This window comes from Erpetoichthys calabaricus, chromosome 14, assembly GCF_900747795.2.
Source record: "Erpetoichthys calabaricus chromosome 14, fErpCal1.3, whole genome shotgun sequence".
Taxonomy (NCBI): Eukaryota; Metazoa; Chordata; class Cladistia; order Polypteriformes; family Polypteridae; genus Erpetoichthys; species Erpetoichthys calabaricus.
Genome location: NC_041407.2, coordinates 15533028 through 15556744, shown reverse-complemented (window position 1 = coordinate 15556744; position 23717 = coordinate 15533028). Strand labels below are relative to the sequence as shown.

At 39.3% G+C, this 23717-nt stretch overlaps 1 protein-coding gene across 2 annotated transcripts in view; it reads right to left on the bottom strand.

Moving 5' to 3' along the window:
- The window catches only part of LOC114665478 (parvalbumin-like EF-hand-containing protein), a 39679-nt gene that overhangs the window by 7368 nt on the left and 8594 nt on the right, over nucleotides 1–23717 (bottom strand). Inside the window, exons 2-3 of one of the 2 annotated variants that reach the window (XM_028820096.2) lie at nucleotides 4890–5074; nucleotides 4545–4750 (exon numbers count right to left, since the gene is read on the bottom strand). The gene's annotated coding sequence lies outside the window, so the exon portion shown is untranslated. The remainder of the gene's footprint in view (nucleotides 1–4544; nucleotides 4751–4889; nucleotides 5075–23717) is intronic. The other variant, XM_028820097.2, reaches the window with a different exon arrangement.

Below are 23717 nucleotides of genomic sequence, written 5' to 3'. Positions count from 1 at the left end.
ATTATATAAGCTAGGCAATACTATATTTTTGTGTGTTTAGACATTTAAGGAGCAAGCACCTTGAGAATGGGAAAGGCGCTATATAAATAAAATGTACTATTATTAAGAATATACATCTAAAGTTATTATATCTACAAGGGGGCTCCGCCCCCTGCTCGCTTCGCTCGCCAACCCCCGGGGTTGGGTAACACGAAATACATTGATGAATGTATGAGATATATTGGAGTGTAAAGGTGTAGATGACGAACAAAGGAAGTAAAGAACCCATAGCATGGCACATTAGAAAGATCTATTGGAATATTTCTTTATACACAACATTTGTAGTAAAATCGTTCGATAGATTGCGTCATCTGGATCTAACACGTAGATCTGTGCATATTTGCGTTCGTGATTTGGTTCAGGGTGCACTGTTCCAATCCGATGTAATATTTGTCCACATACGTGAAAGCAGTATGGGCCATTGCCAGCTGGTGGCCTGATATTAATTGTTTAGCGGCTGTTTGTCGTTCCTTTCTTTGCCGTTTATCTATTGCCTCTGCTGTTTGAGAGGCGCGTTGTAGGCGCCTGTGTTCATTAATTGTATTCAGGCGGGCTCGTTTCTGTAGGTCCGTTAGTTGAAAAGTTTCGTTTTGGAGCCGGAGCCGTGACCCTGACTCCATTAGTTATCCGTTGTCTACCATTAGTAATATGGATAATTGCACTTACTGTTAATACGGAGCGTTTTCTGTGGTTGTACTGTTAATAATGCATCACTGTAATGTGATTCACATATGCTATATGGTTTGGACGTGTGAGGATGCCGTACGTTTAATACGGAGAGTTCGTTTATTCTCATTACCCGGACCATGCTGTGTAGTGTGGACGTTTAGTTCAGAAGCGCGTTGTAGGCGCCTGTACCTTTCGTACTTTCCCGCGCCTTCCGTACTATCTTTGTGGACCTGTGGGGCCTCCGCAGCCTCTTCCGTTTGACTCTGGGGTGCAGCGCAGAATCCTCTTTTCTGTGTGGCTGTGTCGTTAGTCGTTAGCTATGGGCGCGTTGTTCCTTCATGTCTTATTTACGTTAGTTGAGCTCTTTCGTTTTTGAGCCGTGACTCCTTCATTCGCGGTGGATCACACTTCGCTTGCGGTTTATGAGACGCGCGCTGTAGGCGCCTGCGCACTATGTCTCCTGGTCCCATCGCCGTGTACCTGCGTCCGTGCCTTCCATTCTCGGTTAGTAATATGCATAGGGAAATAGACCAGGTGGTGTCAGTGTGCATGTGGTAAAGGTAAAAAATATGTATATTATATTATTTTGTGAATTTCCCCTTGGGATTAATAAAGTATCTATCTATCTTATATTTTATACATATATATATATATATATATACACATATATAAATAAAAGACGTGCAGGTTAGGATGATTGGCGATTCTAAATTGGCCATAGTGTGTGCTTGGTGTGTGTGTGTGTATGTGTCCTGCAGTGGGTTGGCGCCCTGCTCAGAAATGGTTCCTGCCTTGCGCCCTGTGTTGGCTGGGATTGGCTCCAGCAGACCCCCGTGACCCATATGTTAGGATATAGAACGTTAAAGTCAAGTTTTGGCTCTTTTAATTGGTGAACATACCAAATAGCAGTATTAATTGACTTCCTGACGATCTATGAAGCACACAGTATCAGATAAAATTTTAAATTATTATCTAAAAATAAAGTGTGCAGCTTAGAGCTCATACACAAAGCTAATGGGCCCATGAGAAAAAATTCAGGTATAAAAAGTAAGGAAATTATTTCCCAATAAATATGTTTTTATTGGACAGTTTATGGCCAGCCAAACTCCTAATCTGGCAGTACCAAGTCTTCAATATGGCATCCACACTCACTGTTACAATGTTGTGCAGCCCTCTTAGTTCCTTGTGTCCTTACTGACTGCACTGCCAACACTGTAAAGAACTGTATTATCCTGTAACTGCCAAGACCCTTTAGTTCCCATTTACACACAGCAGTCTTCCCTTACACTTTCCTTAAACTAATGTGCCCCCCCTCCCTGCTCCCTCAATCACATGCATATTTTAGAGTATCCATCCACCACTGGAAGGGCAGCATGGTGCAGCAGTGGTAGTGTGGCCGCCTCACAGTTGGGAGACCAGAGTTCATGTCCCAGGTGCATCCCCCCCAATGGAGTTTGCATGTTCTTGCCGTGTGTGCATGGACTTCCTCCAGGTGTTATGGTTTCCTCCCACTGTCCAAAGACATGCAAGACAGGGTGAATTATCAGCTCTAAATTGGCCCTGGTGTGTATTTGGTGTGTTTGTCAGGTGTCTTGCCCAGGGTTTGTTCTGTTACTCTTAATAACCTCTGGAGATTATCATAATTTTGGGGCTTTGTCAATTGTAGTATCTCCCCATGATTTAAGATCAAATGCCTCTTCTCCGACTGGACACCTACTGTTAGACCTAACCCCCTGTCAATTTAACTTTTTTTTTTTTGTTCATACTATAGCTTTTCTTCAGACATCTTCTTGATTACAAAGATGAAGACACTAATCTGAAAGCCACCACACACTCATTATTTAACCTATGCCACATTTGCATATTTATTTCTCAATGCTTTAACTTTTCCAAAATTACTGCAAAGACACCAATGTTATTTTGAAATCTCCCAACTAAATTTTTCCAGTGTTTTAACATCAAAATGCAGGTCATACAGTAAATGTCTTTCTGCATGTAAAGCACATATAGGTAGATATTCTGCAAAATCCAGTTATTGAATGTTAGAGAAGGCCACTCATTACTTACTTAATTTATATTAAAGTTTTAGTTAACAGGCACTTAACATTAAATGAGAAATCTAGTGGAGAAAATAATAATAATGTGAGAAAACAGTAAGGTCCACCATCCCGCAAACTACGGGTTAAATTAAAAGCAAACGCTTTGCCCTGCTGGCAGTTAGACTTCTAATTATTTTTTAACTCACTTGTTCAGCAATGTTTTCTGTTGATTTAATTGGGGAATGTACTAGTCCCCTGCCAGGCTGATGCAAGAGTGGTTGCGTCAGTCCCAGCTGATGGCATGCATATTCTGGCTTACTTAACTCTCCCAGTTCACCTGAGCAAGCTTCTCGTTGCTTCTCATGGGACTTTTATTTATGGAAAGGTCTTGTGATTACACTCACTTAGTGGCATATCTTCAGTTACACTTGGTCTAAATGTTTGGGGTCTCTGGGGGGCTATCCTCTGCCTGTAGCAATCCAGAAATATTTGCTGAAGCTGCAAGCAGCTCTACAATGTCTTGATCCAAGAGAAAAACAAATAGCACACCTGGCCATCTCTCTCAACAGCAAGACAAACTCAATTGACAATCCACAATATCTTGAAGGCTGCACTACTAGAATGTGATATTATTATCAAAGTTTTCAAACAATTATGCTTATAAAGTTTCTTCTTTAATATCACATCTGCAAGGGAGAAACACCTCTGTGTACGACTACCCAAAAAGAAGGTGCTGTTTGCTTGCTACTAACTTGTTCAAAGTATTTGAACATTGGGAAATGGACACAGACATGAAAGTTGGTGTTTCATGCCAGATCTAATGTTCACACGTCCACATTTGTTTACTTCAATGCAAAGGTCTAAAAATCTGCAAAATGAGAATGTCTGCTAACTTTGATTTACTGGTTTATTATTAATTAATAACTCTCAGAGTAATTCAGATCCACCTCTCTTTTGTTAACTGTGCCACCAGCTAATTCTTTACAATTTTGTCTGAAACATTACACCTCACTGTACAATGGACCATTGCAGAGGCTATCATCATTATTATATGATTTTTGAAAACACGGACATAAGCTAAAAATATTACACTCCTCAAGATGTATTTATATTTCTGCTAGTGTGGTCTCTCAAGACCATTCTGGACTGACAGGGGAGCCACACAGGACAATACCAGCTATTATAAACATAGTAATTATCAATTTTAACTGTAATTAACAAAACATCATGGGATTAACACAATTCCTCTTATTATAAAACAAAGTAATTATGAAGTATTAACCCTAATCAAAGCATCATGTAATTAAATATCACAAATTTGATGTTCTTACTCTTGGCACAAATGTTGCTCACCGTGACTAGCAACATTACAGCTAATTTTCAGCATCATAAATTACAAGAACACAGAGGCATGGCTTAATTCTACACATTAAATTAATGCAAAGAAGAGAGATTTTCACATTTCCCTCTCTAGCTAACAGGACTTTATTTACGGTACTATCTGGATATTAGCCGTTTGATTCCTATACTAGAATTCAGTTTCCAAAGAAAGGCATTATTCTACATATTAAACAATCCCTTCTGATATTGAAAATGCATGCAGGATATGCTTTTCTATTTAGATTCTTAAAACATCCTATGAAATAGCCCTACCCTTACAATGGGAACGCCCATTAATCTGCCTGGCATCATAGGCAAATGGATGCTGCTATAACTGTAATTACAGAACAACCTATTTCAAGAAAAATTATCACATTCTGTTAAAATGTGGTTTGGTTTTACAGCGACACATCTTACCGTGGGCCCTTGACTCTTCTCTCGCTTTGGATGACTGGCGGTCTGTTCGGCTGAAGCTTGTAACTCCTCTCTTTTATACACCCATGAGGATGAGCTATTTCCAGCTTGGCTCTTGCATGTGTTGCTGCCATGCTACTCACAGCAGACTTGACTCAGATGAACATTTTTTTCACTTTTTTTCCATATCTGCAATTAATCTCAATCATCTGTTGTTGGTACGAGGAAGTAATAAAGATATAATAGTAAAGTTGTACTAATACTGATTTATAAAATATTAATATGACCTGTTAATACAAATATAACAAAGTTTTTAAAAATGTCCATGCAATTTCTGAGCATACTTACTCCCAATATGGCAACATCAGGCACAAGGCAAAAATTATCTTCGGATTGGTAGACGAGTCCTTTGCAGGTCCCACTCACATTCCATTAGACGATCACGGAGAGCTGAAGGCTATCCCAGTAACATCAGGGAATGAAGGAGCACAGAACAGAGGCCAGGTTCATTACACATATCCAAAAATCACTCCCTGTCAAATTACAGAAATCAATAAACATTTATGTTAGAACGATTGGCATGTTGGAAAAAACTGGCGTAAACAGCAAACAGTGCTAAAGGGTTCAAACTATACATAGACAGTGATTAGGACAAGATTAAAAAATATGATAGGGTTAAAACATTCTTCCACTATGATATAAAAATTGATATATTTATATATACAGTAATCCCTCCTCCATCGCGGGGGTTGCATTCCAGAGCCATCCGCGAAGTAGAAACCATATGTTTATATGGTTATTTTTATATTGTCATGCTTGGGTCACAGATTTGCACAGAAACACAGGAGGTTGTAGAGAGACAGGAACGTTATTCAAACACTGCAAACAAACATTTGTCTCTTTTTCAAAAGTTTAAACTGTGCTCCATGACAAGACAGAGATGACAGTTCCGTCCCACAATTAAAAGAATGCAAACATATCTTCCTCTTCAAAGGAGTGCGCGTCAGGAGCAGAGTCTGTCAGAAAGATAGAGAAAAGCAAACAAATCAATATGTCTGTTTGGCTTTTAAGTATGCGAAGCACCGCGGCACAAAGCTGTTGAAGGCGGCAGCTCACACCCCCTCCGTCAGGAGCAGGGAGAGAGAGAGAGAGACAGAGTTTGTTTTTCAAGCAAAAATCAATACGTGCCCTTCGAGCTTTTAAGTATGCGAAGCACCGTCGCATGTTGTTTCAGGAAGCAGCTGCACAAAAGATAGCAACGTGAAGATAATCTTTCAGCATTTTTAGACGAGCGTCCGTATCGTCTAGGTGTGCGAACAGCCCCTCTACTCAATCCCCCTACGTCAGGATCAGAGAAAGTCAGCACAAGAGAGACAGAAAAGTAAGCCGGGTAGCTTCTCAGCCATCTGCCAATAGCGTCCCTTGTATGAAATCAACTGGGCAAACCAACTGAGGAAGCATGTACCAGAAATTAAAAGACCCATTGTCCGCAGAAATCCGTGAACCAGCAAAAAATCCGCGATATATATTTAAATATGCTTACATATAAAATCCGTGATGGAGTGAAGCCGCGAAAGGCGAAGCGCGATATAGCGAGGGATTACTGTACTGTATATATATATATATGTGTGTGTGTATTCATACTGTATCTATTGCTTTAATATCCTTTACAAAGGATCACTGCCAGCATTGCCTTAAAATGCCAATGATTTGACCACATGATAAGTTGTTCACTTTAACTTTCTGGTTTTCCTAGTGACTTTCCACAGGATATTTGGACAATTAAACGGCTCTTAAGCTGTCATTTCCCATCTATGTCTATATAAGCTTAGGAATGTCTTTGTGTAGCAAGAGAAGCTTCAGAAGAACTACAGCTCACTTGCTGCATTCCAAAAGATCTATTGATAGAATAAAATAAACGGAGTCCTTACAGAATGATTTCAAAGTGATTATTAAAAAGAAATCCACAACCATATGATGCATTCAACAGGAGCATTGGAAGGAATTGAGAGGCACAGTACTTGCACAATCTTGGAATTGTCCTGAAAGATTCTGCCAGTGATCTAGAAATGTTTATCACTGCAATACTCAAATAAATTCAGTCCACTAAATCAGAAATGACCACTGAGCCCACAATAGCTTCTGTTTTTCTGTAATCATATGAAATGACACCTTCTATTGGCTAACTAGAAAGATTACAATATGCAAGCTTTGAGGAAACTCAGGCCCCTTCTTCAGGCAAGATGTAATGATAATAAAATAATTACAATAATTGTATCATTACATCTTGCCAGAAGAAGGGACCTGAGTTTCCTCAAAGCTTACATATTGTAATCTTTCTAGTTAGCCAATAAAAGTTGTCATTTTGCTTGACTTTTCACTACATTCATAATGGCTAACACGGGACCACACCCTAGTTCTATAATCATATGAAACATTTTGGTTCTTATTTGGAAAATATTACATGTATTACATTTCTAAAAACTGTACTTTCACTTGTAACTGTAACTAACAATTCTATTCTTCTTCCACTCACAACCATACTTGTGAATGGAGGATCAGCACATAGATATTACAAAAAAATAAAATTTCACTTCTGAAAACAAACAGGCGGAAGAAGACAACGCGTTCAGTGCAGGGCAATAACCAGACACACTTCTTTGTCTTTGTGCTCCACAGACTTTCCCATCTGGCTTGTGGTGGCAGGATGCTTGTTTTCTTGTACCAGCTATCAATCAGTAAAAGGTTGTGATTGCTGTCTTATACCTTAGTCAGTCTTTGATAAAACAATGTCCATATGTTTCTACTAAAATTAAGTTGTTACAAACAGGTACATAAAATTTCCACACTTTCTTTTGAACAATCTAAAGAAATTCTTCTTATATCAAAATAGATCTTTAAAATTGGTACATTATCTGTCTGTATCTGCCTTTTATTTTAACATGCCTCTTTGTCGTAATATCTTTTATATAAAAAAAAAGATAAAGGTTTTTGATTCTGTATATAAATGTAAAGTCATCAGTCAGTCACTTGTTCTCAAACCCACAAGACATGTTCATGGGTGGTTAAATGTAAGTAAATATGAATACACAATGGAAATCTGAATTTTATATTGTATTAATGGCCGGGATGCCCCTGTAATAGAAGGATGGGGGAAGGCAGCGACTTGCCAACACTGCTTCCTCCAAGATGCTAGATGGCAGCTTCTCTGGCGTGCAGAGGTATCCCAGATTCCTGCAGGGCACTATGGGACATAGAGTTCAGATATAAAGCCCTGCTGGGTGCCGTGGATGCCACCAGGAGGAGCTGTTGGTTTCTAATATAGCCTGGAAGTACTCCTAAGTCATGGGGATGGAAGGACAGAAGTACTTCGGGGCTGAAGAAAAATGTAATTCTCCATCTGACCCGGAAGTGCTGACAAGTCACGTGAACAGAAGAGGAGAAGCACTACGGGTCAAGGACTATATAAAAGACTGGTGGAGACCCAGCAGGCAAGCCGGAGTTGGGAGGGAGTGTGACAGGACTGCTGGGAGGAGAGGATTGTATTGTTGTGGTTATGGATTATTGTGAATTGTGGCGATTGTGGTGCTTTGTGTACTTTAATTTAGGAAAAGAATTAAAAATCTGCTGGGTGCTTTTAATCGTGTGTCCTAAACATCTGTCTGTTGGGTTTCACAGGGCAAGAGTGCCCTCTAGCGTCCACTATATAGCAAAGTTTTACTGTCAAATAATGCAAAGAGTATGCGACACGTGTTTCGCCCTAATTCTGGGCTCATCAGGCGTACACACTCACTGCACTCCCTCTCGGGAATCGAACCTCGGATGTCAGGTAATTACCCCAATCTGCATACTGTCAAATAAATGAACCACACGCCGTGGCGCAACGTAAGAAGCTTCGCCTCTGACTTTGACGTCCGAGGTTTGATTCCCGAGAAGGGGTGCAGTGAGTGTGTACGCCTGCTGAGCAACATTCTATGATCTGCTTCTCGCAACTGAAGGCGGCATTGTGGCGGATGTTTGCCGACCAACCACAAGTGTTACCTGGTAGGTAACCACCCATACAATCGGATTGTGATTCAGACTACGAATGCCATGAATAAATATAAAAAATATATTGACTACACGTTATTCAGTATTGTCACTACTTTATGATGGTTACATTAAGCTTCATTTTCCAGACATCTGCCTGTATCTTACATTTTGTCCGAGTACACCTGTGAAGATTTTTCTGACTGCTAATCCACCCAAGTATCATCTGAACATATTGTTCACCATAAATCATTATATATAAATTAAAAAATGAGCAGATAAACCAAATTTGATTCTTGCTTGACTCCACCCTTGATACAGAAAGTTCAGATAAGTTATATCCTATGCCATACTGCAATCAAACTTTTTTTTTTTTTTTTTTTTTTTTGAAGAAGCAAACACAACAAATTATAATAAATAAATTAACACCTCTCACTAAACGTCTGTTGTTTACACAATGAAATCTCACTCTCTTTAAAGAAGGGACTAGAACATGAGAATAATAATGTTACATGAACATACAGTCAGAGTTCTGTTATAGAAAGAATTCATTTCTTAAACTGTATCAGTTATACCAGGCCAGGTTTTCCTGGTTTTAGTATAATGTATTAGATTTCCAGTATTAGTTTTTCCGATTATTTTTTCAGAAGATGGGAAGATTTACAAAAAAAAAAACCCACATGCATTAAGCATTTAAAAAGGTTACAATAAAAAGCACAGCAAGTCGATTTAATACAATCAGGAAAAAAGGTACAGTTATCTTAAGTAAAGCTGAGTGATAGAAAGCTGAAGTAGTCCCAAGCTACTGCATGAAGATGTTGATCTTCAACAAATACCAGAATGTCAGTTGACCTGCAGCCGTTTTCATGACCAATGGAAGCCAAGTACCACACTTTAAGAGCAAGTATGAGGAGGCACAGTTACTAAGCAGGTTAAAGCAGAACAGGACTTCTTGGAAGAAAATACAAAGAGAGCTTAGATTGAGGTATGAGAAGCAGAGCTGTGGAGTGACCTTTAATTACTGTAACAGACTAACGTATCTGACTATGAGTGGGATTACAATCCCATACATTAAGTGACAGTTGTTAAATTACTATGTAAGGCTAACAAATTAATGGTTATACTGACTGGTAGTGTTAAAAATCTGGCTGTGCTTATCGTACAAACACTTAAAAAAAAAAAAAAAAAAAAAAAAACTAGCCTAGAATATTGCATATTGCAGATAGATAGCTTCCTGCTAAAAAATATAAATCCTATTCTATGAACTTATACAAATACTTTAATTTTAATATACTGCTCATTTTGGTTTTATTATATATGGGCTTCTCATAATGTCTGTTGATTACAGAGATTAATAACATAAAGCCAGCGTAGAACAAAACTTATGACAAATGCACGAGGAGTTGAAATGCCTGCTGTCTTTCTAACAGGAGATCCCACCCCCTGCTTAAGCTGTTTATTTCCCATGAAACCAGAGCCTGTGTTCTGCTGCCCACAGCTGACTGGTGAAGACTGATTATGCTTCTGCCCTCCAGGGAGCCTTTAAATTTAGTTGGCTATCCTGCAGTCTTAAACATTTAGGGAATTAACGAAAGCTTGTTTAGCCTTTGCTGAAGTATTCGGAGCCTAATTACCCCAGAGTAACAAATTATCAACAGTGTATTGTATAATTTTACAAGTTTACCTAGGTGAGCTTGGTCTGTCGTCCTTTTTACTGCTGCTAAATAATATCTTGTTGAAAAATTAAATCCTTGTGAAGTGGATACAATTTCCAAGCAAGAGGTGAATGTTTTAATTAATTCTTTTTTTTTTTTTTCAGAAAAATGAATAAATTGGAGGAAAGTAATGAAAATAATTATGCACCACAGGTAACGATTTTAGACAAAAGTATAAGTAGGTAGACCCGTCACTGCTTTGATAAATACTAGTACATTTATAGCACTGTATTTGGGTAACAATTCTTACACACAAGTTTTAAAGTGAATTAATTTGCTGTATTGACCTTAAGAGTCTTTGGCACTGATAAATGTCTGTGTCTGTGCCTATTTGGTTGATGATAACTGCTGTCTTTACACATACGTCCAAACTGAAACATAACAGCTGTGTTTAGGTAGCTATACATACAAAACAATCTTATTAAGCTGGTCCATACCTTTGTCTCCTCCAGACTGGACTATTGTAATGCACTCCTCATGATGAACACATTTCACCAATCCTTCCGTCACTTCATTGGCTCCCTCTTCACCTCCATATCGAATACAAACTTTGTCTGCTCACTCACCAGTGTATCCATGGAAATGCTCCACAATATCTTAAGGAACTTCTTATATTAAAATCCACTACAAGAAACCTTCGTCTTGCAAATCCCCCCCCCCCCCCCCCCGGCAAACTTCATACAATGGGTGACTGAACCCTTGCAGTCGCTGCTGCACGGCTTTGGAATGGCCTACCAGAGAACCTAAGAACACGGTAGATTGTGGGCTGTTTTAAAAAACAGCTAAAGACTTTTCTATTTAGGAAAGCTTATTAACAAGAATGCCACTAATTATTGTTGTTTTATCTCTGTTTTTATCTTGTTTTGTCTTTAATTTTTTTTTATGTAGCACTTTGAGATTAACTACAAATGTAAAGTGCCTTATAAATAAAATGAATTAATTTTTATTTCTACAATACCCATGCTTATCAATAACTTGCATTATTCTATTTCTTAAAGAGTGTATACTTCAGTTGCTTTGATATACGTCTAACCGCCATTAACCCCATCAACAGGGAAAAATAAAAACAGTCTAAAAATTGTCTAAATAATTACTGACATTACCAAAAAGAAAAGTTGATTGACAAAGGATTTTACTAACTTTTAGCTCTCTTTCTCCAAAACAAATTACTGTAAAATTTGATTATGTCGTCTATCACTTTCTTAAAAACAAATTACTATAAGGTTTGGTTTTGATTTAGTAGGAAAGGAATTTTTGATTTTGTTTAACATTTTCGGTTTTAATTAGGAATTTAAATTTTGAGTACACAAACACTACTCTCTTATTACTCTTTTAAAATGTCTATTTTCCACAGCCATTTTTCTATGATTACTTATTTTAAAATCAGGTTGTTTGGACTTGTTTTATTCAAATGATCATTATACCCAGCATGTGGTTTTACAATTTAAGACCCCACTGAAATATTGTAAGACAGTCATACTATCCTAAGGACTTCCTTCCGCCATTTCTATATGGGAGTGAAGCTGCACTAAAAGCTAACCAAATGTATCCTCTCTTTAGTGCCACACTTTGTAGTTTTAACATCTCTACTGAGATTACCCACCCAGGAGTAACACTGGTTTTAGTGTGGCTCTTGTTCTCAAAGAATACATTCCAAGGGAGAATGTGTCTCTTGCTGGATACAGTAATATCAGCCATATTTGAAGACACTGACATTCAGTACAATCTTGATTTGCATACTTTATTCTTCACTCTACAATACACACATTGCAGAAGAGTTACCAGAATTGATGGAGACAAGAAATAGCAGCCAGCTTACACACAAGATCTCCCTGCAATAAATATGATGATAACAGACAACTATTTTCTGCATGAGATACATTCATGCTTCCTTATGCAGATGTCTAAAGGAGCAATGCTCAGTGAAGATGTTCATTATGAAGTAAAGGAAATCAAGAATACACAGGAAGAAAATACATTCTTGTTAAATTATTTCTCCTCTGAAAAAATGCAAGCAATTTAATGTTTACAAATACATTGTAAAACCACTTGGACTTTCCAGTTGAAGACCAAGTTCAGTTCACTGTGTGATCTTAAGCAAACAGACCTAGCTCAGACTGCAAAGGAAAGAGCTCAAGGGTCTGTAATTAAATGTTTACCCATTTTCTGACCTTATTAATTCACTGTTTGCAGAAATTAAATTGGTATTATTTTCATTGTTTACAGTTTTAGAAAATGTGACTGCACAGTCTGCTTCTACTTTACACTAGCCGTCCCCTGCGGCTTTGTCCACATAGTAATAAAACAGGACAGCGAGGAGGGCCCTGCCCGGCTCCCTACTCCTGACGTCACGCTTCCCCTTCCCCTCGGCCCACAGCCTCTGTCTTGGATTAGCCCTGAATATATTGCTCCTGCAAGCGAACTATGATTCTTAGCGCGATGAGAGAAGTCACAAAATCAACCGGAATGTTCAAGCAAATTCTAGAAAAAAGCCAGATCTAAATATGTTAAGTAGTTCTCTCCTTCGCTAGCTAAGCGTATGCAAGATATGCCCGAGGCTGGCGGAGGGTCCCACCCGCCTCCCCTTGGCCCGTTGCGTCTCTCTCAGATTCACACAAATAAAATCGGTACTGCAAACGAACTATGATACTTAGTGCGATGAGAGAGGTTGCAAAAATCAACTGGAATGTTCAAGCAAATTATAGAAAAAAAAACCCGATCCATATCCGTTAAGTAGTTCTCTCGTTCGGTAGCTAAGCGGATGTATGGTATGCCCCAAGGCTGGCGCGTGAGTGAGGAGGGCCCCTGCGTGTTTCTGGGATTCATGCAAATAAATCGGTACCACAAATGAACTATGATGCATAGCGCAATGAGAGAGGTCGCAAAATCAACCGGAGTGTTCAAGCAAATGATAGAAAAAAAAACCCCAATCTAAATCTGTTAAGTAGTTCTCTCGTGAAAAATGGACAGATGTTATACTGTATAATTTATATAGAATATAAAATCCAAGAATGCAAGAAAATCTTACCAGCTGCTTGTAGGATATCCACTACTAATTACTTTACTGACAGAGGCTGAAAGAAAAAAAAAACATTCTTGATTGCAGTCTGAATTTTGGAAAGCCTATCACTTGGAGAACACTCCCAAAATCCGAATCTTTCACTTCTCCAATGATATAAAAGTACTCGGTCATGGCTTTGTCACCTCTTGATGGGATTATTGTAAAACACTTTTTAATAGTCCGTCTGCTCAAAGTTTCATTCTGCTGCAATAACTTCAAAAATGTTGCTGTGAGAGTTATGACGCAGACAAAACACAATGAGGTAATGTCTGCTCTTTGTGTTGCTCAACTACACTGGTTATCTATACAGTATCAGATGATGTTCAAAGTTCTCCTTCCAAGTTATAAAACTGCTAATTTCAACACCACAGAATAGCTGTCATTGTCACTTGATTCTTAACAACCTGCCACACTACTGAAATCCCCTGATGCAGGCCCTAGTCCAATAAATCTCTCTATTATAATAAAAAAAATCATGGGAAGAGAGACGAGACGCGACTTTCTCAGAGAGACAATTTCACGTCCAAGAGATTTAACCACGCCCGGGGCCATAAATAAAAGACAAAGATGACAAAATAGAACGTCGTAAAGACTTCAAAAATGTTGGCATGATACACATGCAGAGCAGGTTAGAGATAATGGCAGTATGAAAATTCGAAAGATAAAAAAAGATAGTAAAGACCGCATTACTGCAAACAAACAGAAATTATTACTCGGTGAAATAAAAGAACAGCGAAAACAGATTGAATATATTGTTCAGATTTAAACTTTAAGTCAGAAACTTGTAGATCGTCTAATTCATGTTGCCATCAGGGAAAAGTAGTGTTTCTCCCCAATGAAGAGGCGTATCTGTGAGAATTAAAAGATTTGTTGTTTGGTGAAAGTGGAATCCACATATGTGAGCAGCAGAGATGCGATGTTGCTGGCGCATAGCGCAAGCAAGGGGGTTGGCGAGCGAAGCCCCCCTAGTAGATGATAAACAAACCACGGCTGTGGAGTTACAGTTAAAGTCGTGGAGTTGGTGTCACAAACTTTTTCTGACTCCAGGACTTGAAGCTGAAGTTCTTTAATTAAAAAAAGAGAAATAAAACTCCATTGCCGTCATATGTCTGTTTTGTAGAGGCTAACACACTAACAAAAACACACCAATATGCCATCTGCAAAAAGAATTTGATTTCAACTTAATTCATGAATGTTGACAGCCACACAAAGTTGGGTTGCAACAGCTGGACAGGGGATGCTGCATGAGTTATGCTACACAACACAAGCAAGAGATGCAAATAACATGTTGGTGTGACTCCAAACGGTACATGATATACAGTACGTAATGTGTATATGCCTGTAGATATCAAAATTTTGCAGCCTTGCTAATGCAGCATTAAGAAAGCTGCACAACGTTCTTACCAGGTACAAACTCATGAGCACAGATGTGTTTATACACAAATTCAATCTAATTTGCTATTTTTGAGAGCACATTTTGCTTTTCCATAAAACCCACTTTGAATTGACCAGTTACTATTAAAATGGCTTAAATAGATCAGATACTGTACTTTCATCTGAAACTTAAACCATTGAAGACCTGTCTGAGATGTCAGACTTCCCTCTTTTTTGAATGTGCAATGCTGGCCAGTTTTGATGATCCTTTGTACATCTCCCTGTTCCACATTCTGAATATACTTTGAATATCTGACACTCAGAAATAACATCATAAAGACTGGACTTTTAAGACAAACAAAAAAATATAAAACGTGTCGTGTACATGTTCAAAGACTTAATATTTTCACTTCAGTCTTATTGCACATTTTAGGCAAGAGCTGGAGGAGGTGGCCGGGGAGAGGGAGGTCTGGGCTTCCCTGCTTAGGCTGCTGACCCCGCGACCCGACCTCGGATAAGCGGTGGATAATGGATGGATGGATGGATAATTACTCACTGCTAACCGATACTTCTTGACTACATATAAATAAAAAGTTTCTGCACCCATAACTTTTACGACGTCCACAACACACTTCATATTCACATTTTTAACATTTTTTTAGCACCATCATTCACACAAATCTCTCTCTCTTTCACTTTATACATCTCTCTATATATTTAATCAAGTGAATATAATGACACCTGGGTGGGGAGTTGTATGGGCATCGAGCCCTGTGACCCACCAATACATAGACAACGTCAGTGAATGTGAGTCAGTGTTGACCTGTGGAGTTTTGGGAGTAGAGGATGCATTACCAAATGGTGAAAGGCAAGATAACAGCTTCGCGACTCTTCAAAAACACTGCGCAGGAGGGAGAGTGAGCAGTGCAATAACAGTTGCACCGTAGTTCAAAAGTGCTGCGAGGCACTCAGGAAAAACGTGAGCAGCTGCAGCTTAGAGGGGATAGCTTATTACCTGTTTAAATTCAAAAAGAGTAAACTTTCCTGTAAAATTGTGTTTTAAAGTGACCAAAGCCAAGTCAGTAGGAAAAGGCAGGAATTGATCTAATGCAGGAATACTTTACTCATGGACAAGTGTGCATGTTCAAGACGAAGCAGCTCCAGTGACCTAATATTAAGTAACAATTGTAATATTATTTGGCCGATGCCTTTATCCAAGGTGACTTAGAACATTCAAGATACAATTGGTTAAATTATTTTTGTTTTTCCAAATTAGAGCACAGGTAAGTGAGGTGACTTGCTCACGGTTACAGTGTCAGTGCCAGATTTGAACCCTAGGGTTTGAAATCCTAGGGTCCAAACCACTACAACTCACTGCCTACTTATGATAATAAAAAAAAAAAAACACACACACACACTACAAATATTGTATACAGGAAATAACTTTTTTAGTTACACAATACTTTTGATACACTGATTAACCAGCAGCACTATAACGGACATCCATTGCGTTATGTCATTTTCCGGATGAAGCCGGATAACCCAGCTAATTCTATAAAAAAAATGTGTGCATTGTGATTTAAAATACTCTAAATTAATAATTACCCACCAATTAGATTATTATCTCCTATAAAACTACTGTGTGAAACTTGACATGTCCTAAAGCTGGAGTTGGAGTCGTATTTTTTAAGCTTTCTGAAATCCGAGTAAGACTCGTCCCCCAACCAAAACAAAAAAACTCAACAACCCTTAAACAAATAATTCACAAAAAATATACTAGATGTTTTTCACTATTCACAGCCAAGTTGCTTACAGTATTTATGGACTGTAACTATGACAATTAACTAGTTACTTTATACATTTATCATTACTAAGACTTACTGTACTGTTAATTAAGGCCCTTTACATCATACATAGTACTGTACTTAAGTTTAGGACCATAATCAAGATGTAAAATAAATATATGCAAGTCAATATAAGCTTGCTATCTCTTATTATTAAAAAAATAGCTATAATATAACTAGGCATTTTCTCATCTACAGATATCAAGTACTTTATGTTAGCAGGCTAGAAAGCTAAAAATGACTTTTGGTTCCCTAACTTTTTTTATTGAATATAACAATCACAAATAGTTAAGTATTCACTGGTAATATTTTAATTGATTATAAAGTATTGTTTATTTTTGTAAAGTGTCAGTTCAAACCCTGGGGCGCCTCATTTACAAGATCTTACATGTGTCCATACATGAAGTTACTGAAAGTAAAAACAAATTTTTAAAGAGAACGGATGAGAAAAGAAAGAAAAAGCAAAACAGATGAATGTTTGCTCATTGGAGGTCAATTTGTATTAATGGAGGGAACTGAATGGAGTGGAGTAGCTTCCTTAATTTCAGAAACATTCAATATTTTTTGCATTCTTTAGTATCTTGTTCATATGCTGCCTTTAAATAGGACACGCATACAATATAAAGAGAATTTCACCTGTCTTGTCATGCAACATACACTGTAGTTCATTCATCATTAGTTCATAAGCTTGCTTGTTTCCCAAAAGTAAATTAATTGCATGTATTTATCTAGCCATCATTTAAGGAACTAGGTTCCTCCTTTCTATAGAAATTATTCTTGATTTGATTATTAAAAAGAAATATTTTAAATGGTATAACTCGGTCAATATGTTCAAATGTAGTTTTAAAGAAAGAAACTGACAAAACAAATAAGTCAAAGTATTCTAAGTTCATGATTTAATTTGGGCTACCATGAATCTGGGACAACTGCCTTGATAAAATGACCCAAATACATGCATAAAATAAAACCGCCCTTGAATGCTACATATTTGACATAGCTAATTCTTTCTAACATGGACTGTGTTATCAGCATTTCAACTCTGCTTCTCTATTAACAAATTTATTGGTGAGATGGTATGGTGTGCAGTTATTTTCTGTTTCTGTCTATAAATGTGAATTTCCCCTTGGGATTAATAAAGTATCTATCTATCTAAATTAAGGTGTCATTTGTTTCCCTGTCTTCAAATAGAAGGATGACATGCATATTTACCATTGTTTCACTATTCATGTCTTCATGTCTCTTTTTAATAGAAAAACATCACAAAAAATAGTCAAAAAAAAGAGCAGAGATCAGTCAGAAAGTCCAAATGATCTAAACCACAAAGTTGAAAAAAAAAGAACAAAGAATTCAAGAACTGAACTAATCAAGAAGTGAATTTCCTCTTAACCCAAAAAATTTGACAATTATATATATAATATTATATATATATATATATATATATATATAATATATAATAGCATGGAAGTGCCCCGAATGCCAGCAGGGAATTATGGACAGTGGACTTTTAATGCACAGCCCTGCTGGATACCATGGGGGCCACCAGGAGTCGCTGCAGGGAGGCCCAGGGACGGTTATTTGCCCTATAACCCGGAAGTGCGTCTTAGTCACAGCGACAGAGGGAATGATGTACTTCCGGGGTAAAGAAGAGTTTTTACCTGACCCGGAAGTGCTGGATAATCACATGGACTGAGGGCTCAGAAGCACTTCCGGGTCGAGGACTATAAAGGACTGTGGGGAAATCCCAGACAGACGAGCTGAGTTTGGAGGCAGGGTGGCTAAGCGTCTGGGAGTGGAGGATTGTTGATTGTTTATTGAGATTTGTGGTGGTGCTTTGTGCACGTTATTATTATAATAAATAATAATTCTGAACTTTTATCTGGTGTCTGACGTGTGGTCTGAGGGTTCAAGGGGTCAACAGCGCCCCTATCTGTCACAATATACACACACACACCTGTATATATATCTCAAAGTTTTACTGACAGTAAAACTTTGCAACATTCTATGATCTGCTTCTCACAACTGAAAGCGGGCACCGTGGCAGATGTTTGCCGGCTTGCAGACCAACCACAAGCGTTACCTGGTAGGTAACCACCCATACAATCAGATTGTGATTCAGACTACGAATGCCATGAATATATATACACACACATACATATACACGTGTATGTACAGTGTATCCAGAAAGTATTCCCAGCGCATCACTTTTTCCACATTTTGTTATGTTACAGCCTTATTCCAAAATGGATTAAATTCATTTTTTTCCTCAGAATTCTACACACAACACCCCATAATGACAACGTGAGAAAAGTTTACTTGAGGTTTTTGCAAATTTATTAAAAATAAAAAAATTAAGAAAGCACATGTACATAAGTATTCACAGCCTTTCCCGTGAAGCTCAAAATTGAGCTCAAGTGCATCCTGTTTCCCCTGATCATCCTTGAGATGTTTCTGCAGCTTCATTGGAGTCCACCTGTGGTAAATTCAGTTGACTGGACATGATTTGGAAAGGCACACACCTGTCTATATAAGATCCCACAGTTGACAGTTCATGTCAGAGCACAAACCAAGCATGAAGTGAAAGGAATTGTCTGTAGACCTCCGAGACAGGATTGCCTCGAGGCACAAATCTGGGGAAGGTTACAGAAAAATCTCTGCTGCTTTGAAGGTCCCAATGAGCACAGTGGCCTCCATCATCCATAAGTGGAAGAAGTTTGAAACCACCAGGACTGTTCCTAGAGCTGGCCGGCCATCTAAACTGAGAGATCGGGGGAGAAGGGCCTTAGTCAGGGAGGTGACCAAGAACCTGATGGTTACTCTGTCAGAGCTCCAGAGGTCCTCTGTGGAGAGAGGAGAACCTTCCAGAAGGACAACCATCTCTGTAGCAATCCACCAATCAGGACTGTATGGTAGAGTGGCCAGACGGAAGCCACTCCTTAGTAAAAGGCACATGGCAGCCCGCCTGGAGTTTGCCAAAAGGCACCTGAAGGACTCTCAGACCATGAGAAAGAAAATTCTCTGGTATGATGAGACAAAGATTGAACTCTTTGGTGTGAATGCCAGGCGTCACATTTGGAGGAAACCTGGCACCATCCCTACAGTGAAGCATGGTGGTGGCAGCATCTTGCTGTGGGGATGTTTTTCAGTGGCAGGAACTGGGAGACTAGTCAGGATAAAGGGAAAGATGACTGCAGCAATGTACAGAGACATCCTGGATGAAAACCTTCTCCAGAGCGCTCTTGACCTCAGACTGGGGCGACGGTTCACCTTTCAGCAGGACAACGACCCTAAGCACACAGCCAAGATATCAAAGGAGTGGCTTCAGGACAACTCTGTGAATGTCCTTGAGTGGCCCAGCCAGAGCCCAGACTTGAATCCGACTGAACATCTCTGGAGAGATCTTAAAATGGCTGTGCACCGACGCTTCCCATCCAACCTGATGGAGCTTGAGAGGTGCTGCAAAGAGGAATGGGCGAAACTGGCCAAGGATAGATGTGCCAAGCTTGTGGCATCATATTCAAAAAGACTTGAGGCTGGAATTGCTGCCAAAGGTGCATCGACAAAGTATTGAGCAATGGCTGTGAATACTTATGTACATGGGATTTCTCAGTTTTTTTTATTTTTAATAAATTTGCAAAAATCTCAAGTAAACTTTTTTCATGTTGTCATTATGGGGTGTTGTGTGCAGAATTCTGAGGAAAAAAATGAATTTAATCCATTTTGGAATAAGGCTGTAACATAACAAAATGTGGAAAAAGTGATGTGATGTGAATACTTTCTGGATGCACTGTATATTTTATATTATATATATATATATATATTCAGTGGCGGACCGTCAGGGCCTGCAAGGCCTTCTCTGCTGGCCTAAAAAAATATCTGAATCACAAACTGATGTAATTATATTTTGTCCATGAATACTTATTTAATAATTCCAAATAGTCTGTCCGCTTCCTTTCATAGCTTTTCCGATGGTTGAGCTGCTTCCAGAAATGTATTTTCGTATTAAAGCATTTAACCAATCACATTTCAGCCATCATTCGTTGCCAGGCAGGGTCAAAGTCAAAGAAGTCTGCCCGGAGGCCTTCACAATCCGTTCTGCAGGCCCTCTAACACAAAATAAATGTCGATTAAACTGTTGCTTCAACCAATCAGATTTTGAGTTGGTTTCACTAGGGCCCTCTAGCAGGCGTACGGCAACGTCGCCGTATTCAGACCCATTGATTGGATAGGATGGTGCAATAGCTATTTTGTCACCCCATGGCTGAAGGAGGAGAAGAAACAGATTTGGTGGCAGATTTACTTTCAAGGCCATTTTCAAGAAAAGTTGGACATTGTTAAGAAAGGTTGGACAACTCCGAAGCTAGCTAGCCTGTCACAACCAGGAGGAGGATTTGTCCGCCACTTTCAGGTTTCCAGCTACGAGTGGTACCCCTGGCTCACAGGGTCCGAGGAACACTGCAAATCGTATTGCTGGGAGTGCTTGTTATTTGCCACTGGTCGACATGGTGTTTGGAGCCACACTGGGTTTGTAAATTTGACTTGCCTAACCAAGGCAGCAACGACACATCAAAGCACTGCCGGACACTTACAAGCAACGGTGCTTTCCAAAACTTTTGGGGAAACCAGAGTGGATCTACAGCTGAACGAGCAAGTGCGCAGGGAAACGGAGCTCCACAACAAAAATGTGAAGAAAAACAGAGAAATCTTAAAAAGACTGATAGACTGTGTCATTTTTTTGGGCAAACAGGAACTTTCATTTCGGGGACACGATGAAAGCGCGGGATCCAATAACAGAGGGAACTATGTGGAGCTTCTTTCTCTCATTGCTGAGAGCAACACGGATTTACATTACCACCTGTCCACCAATAAAGTGTTTAGTGGGACGTTGGGTAAAATACAAAACGACCTGACCACTGCTATTGCTAAAGTGATGGGAGCAGAGATAAGAAGGGACGTTAAAAAAGCACCGTTCATCTCTATTATGGTAGATGAGACGACAGACGTGAGTAACGCAGCGCAGCTAGCACTGGTCCTGCGTTACGTAACGGGCACAGGTGTCAAGGAGTGATTTGTCAGATTTGAAGATGTTACCAGTGGGAAGTGAGCCAATGACATTGCAGGTCTTATCAGATTTTTGTTGGAAAATGAATGTCTGGGTAAAGTTGTGGCACAGTGTTTTGACAGCGCAGTGGTCATGTCTTCTGGATTAAATGGGGTACAGGCTAAAGTTAAAGAGGGCACCTTTGGCTTTATTCATACACTGCAATACAATTTAGTACTGACTCAAGGGGCCTCAAAGCTTAAAGAATGCAAGATCTTTTTCAGCCACCTCAATGGCCTTGCTGCATTTTTTTCTAGATCGCCTCGGCGCACACAACTACTGGACGAAATCTGCCAGCGGCATCGCCCTCGTGTGGCACCAACATGGTGGCAGTACACATCCAGAGTGGTCAATACGGTCTTTGAGAAGAGAGATGCTCTAAAGGAACTGTTTCATCACATTCTGGAGCATCGTGACAAGTATGAGGAGGACACAGTGCGCTGTGCTGATGTATTTAAAGCACGTCTGGAGGATTTTGAGTTTTGTTTTTTGCTTCACACATTCAATGGCATTTTTGAATATTCAGATGTGCTCTTTTCAATACTACAGGACAAAAAACTGGATGTGCAGTTTTGTCTGGCTAGGGTAAAGGAGTTCTGTGACACCGTTGAGCGAGATAGAAGCCGATATGAGGAACTCTACAAGGCCACTGAATGCACCGCAGGCACTCCGAACGCACGAAGAGGTCAAGCGCAAGATCCTCACGCGCACTACTGCCAACTCCATGGCAGGATTCTGGACAATATTATTTGCCAGACACAGACCAGATTTCAAGACCACGAAAAACTGATGTTTGTCACGCTCCTCGACCCCCAGAAGTTTCGTGAATACAAGAAAAATTTCCCGCATGCAGCCTTCTCCAGTTTAACACAGAGCCACGGAGCACTTTTTGATCTGTCTCGGCTAAAAACAGAACTGACTGTAATGTATGCCATGGATGATTTTGCAGGAAAATCTCCCACTGATCTCCTTGACTTCCTTCATCAGAAAAATCTGAATGAGAGCATGGGGCAGCTGTACACATTGGTATGTTTGGCGGTGACCATTCCCGTGTCCACTGCTTCTGTCGAGCGGACATTTTCAGCCCTAAAGCGAATTAAAACTTATGCCAGAAATACGACAGGGCAGGTTCGACTTTCAGCATTAGCTTCGATGGAGATAGAAAGGGACTTCGTGATGGAACTGAAGCGCACGGATAATCTGTACAACAGAGTAACTGAACTGTTTTTGAGGAAAGAGAGGAGGATGGATTTTGTTTACAAATAATCCGAATTTTTGGTGAGTAAAATGTTGCGATTTTCCTAAATAATATTGCAAGTTTATGAGTTATTATTGATGTTTTTTGTGTGTGTCGTGGCTGTAGCTGCAGTAGAAAGGAACTTGTTCACCCCTGGTTTGTCTATTCAATAAAGGCATTTACTGTGACTACAGGAGTTATCTATCTGCGATGCAACGGCTCTTTATACTGTATTTCTGCATATTAAGATGGTTTTTATAAAACCATTAGTTTTTGAGGGTCGGGTTGATTCAGACGGAGCACTACTGAAGGCCTTGGTGTGAAATGCACGGTCCGCCACTGATTGTATGTATATATATATATATATACATACATACACGAGGGGAAGTCAAAAAGTAAAGGGATTTTTTTAATTTCTGTTTTCAGAGTTTGGTAACACTGCTCGCATCCAGCGCTGAATGAGTGTAGTCGCCAACACTTCTATACAACGTGTGACTCTTATTCCCGCGTTATTCGTTGGTGTGTAGCAGACCGTTAAACATGACAGCTCCATTGTCGATCTGCACCAAGGAGGAAATGAGGGCAGTGATTCGCTTTTTGTTTGTGGAAGGTGTTAAACCTGCGGACATTATTCATCGAATGCAAGCACAGTACGGTGACAACCGTTTATCGCAAAGCAAGATCTACGAATGGAGAATGGATACAGTCCAGACCTGGCTCCAAGCGATTTTCATATGTTTGGACCATTAAAGGAAGCGCTAAGGGGAAAAAGATTTGCAAGTGATGAAGAAGTCATTGATGTGGTGCAAAATTGGTTG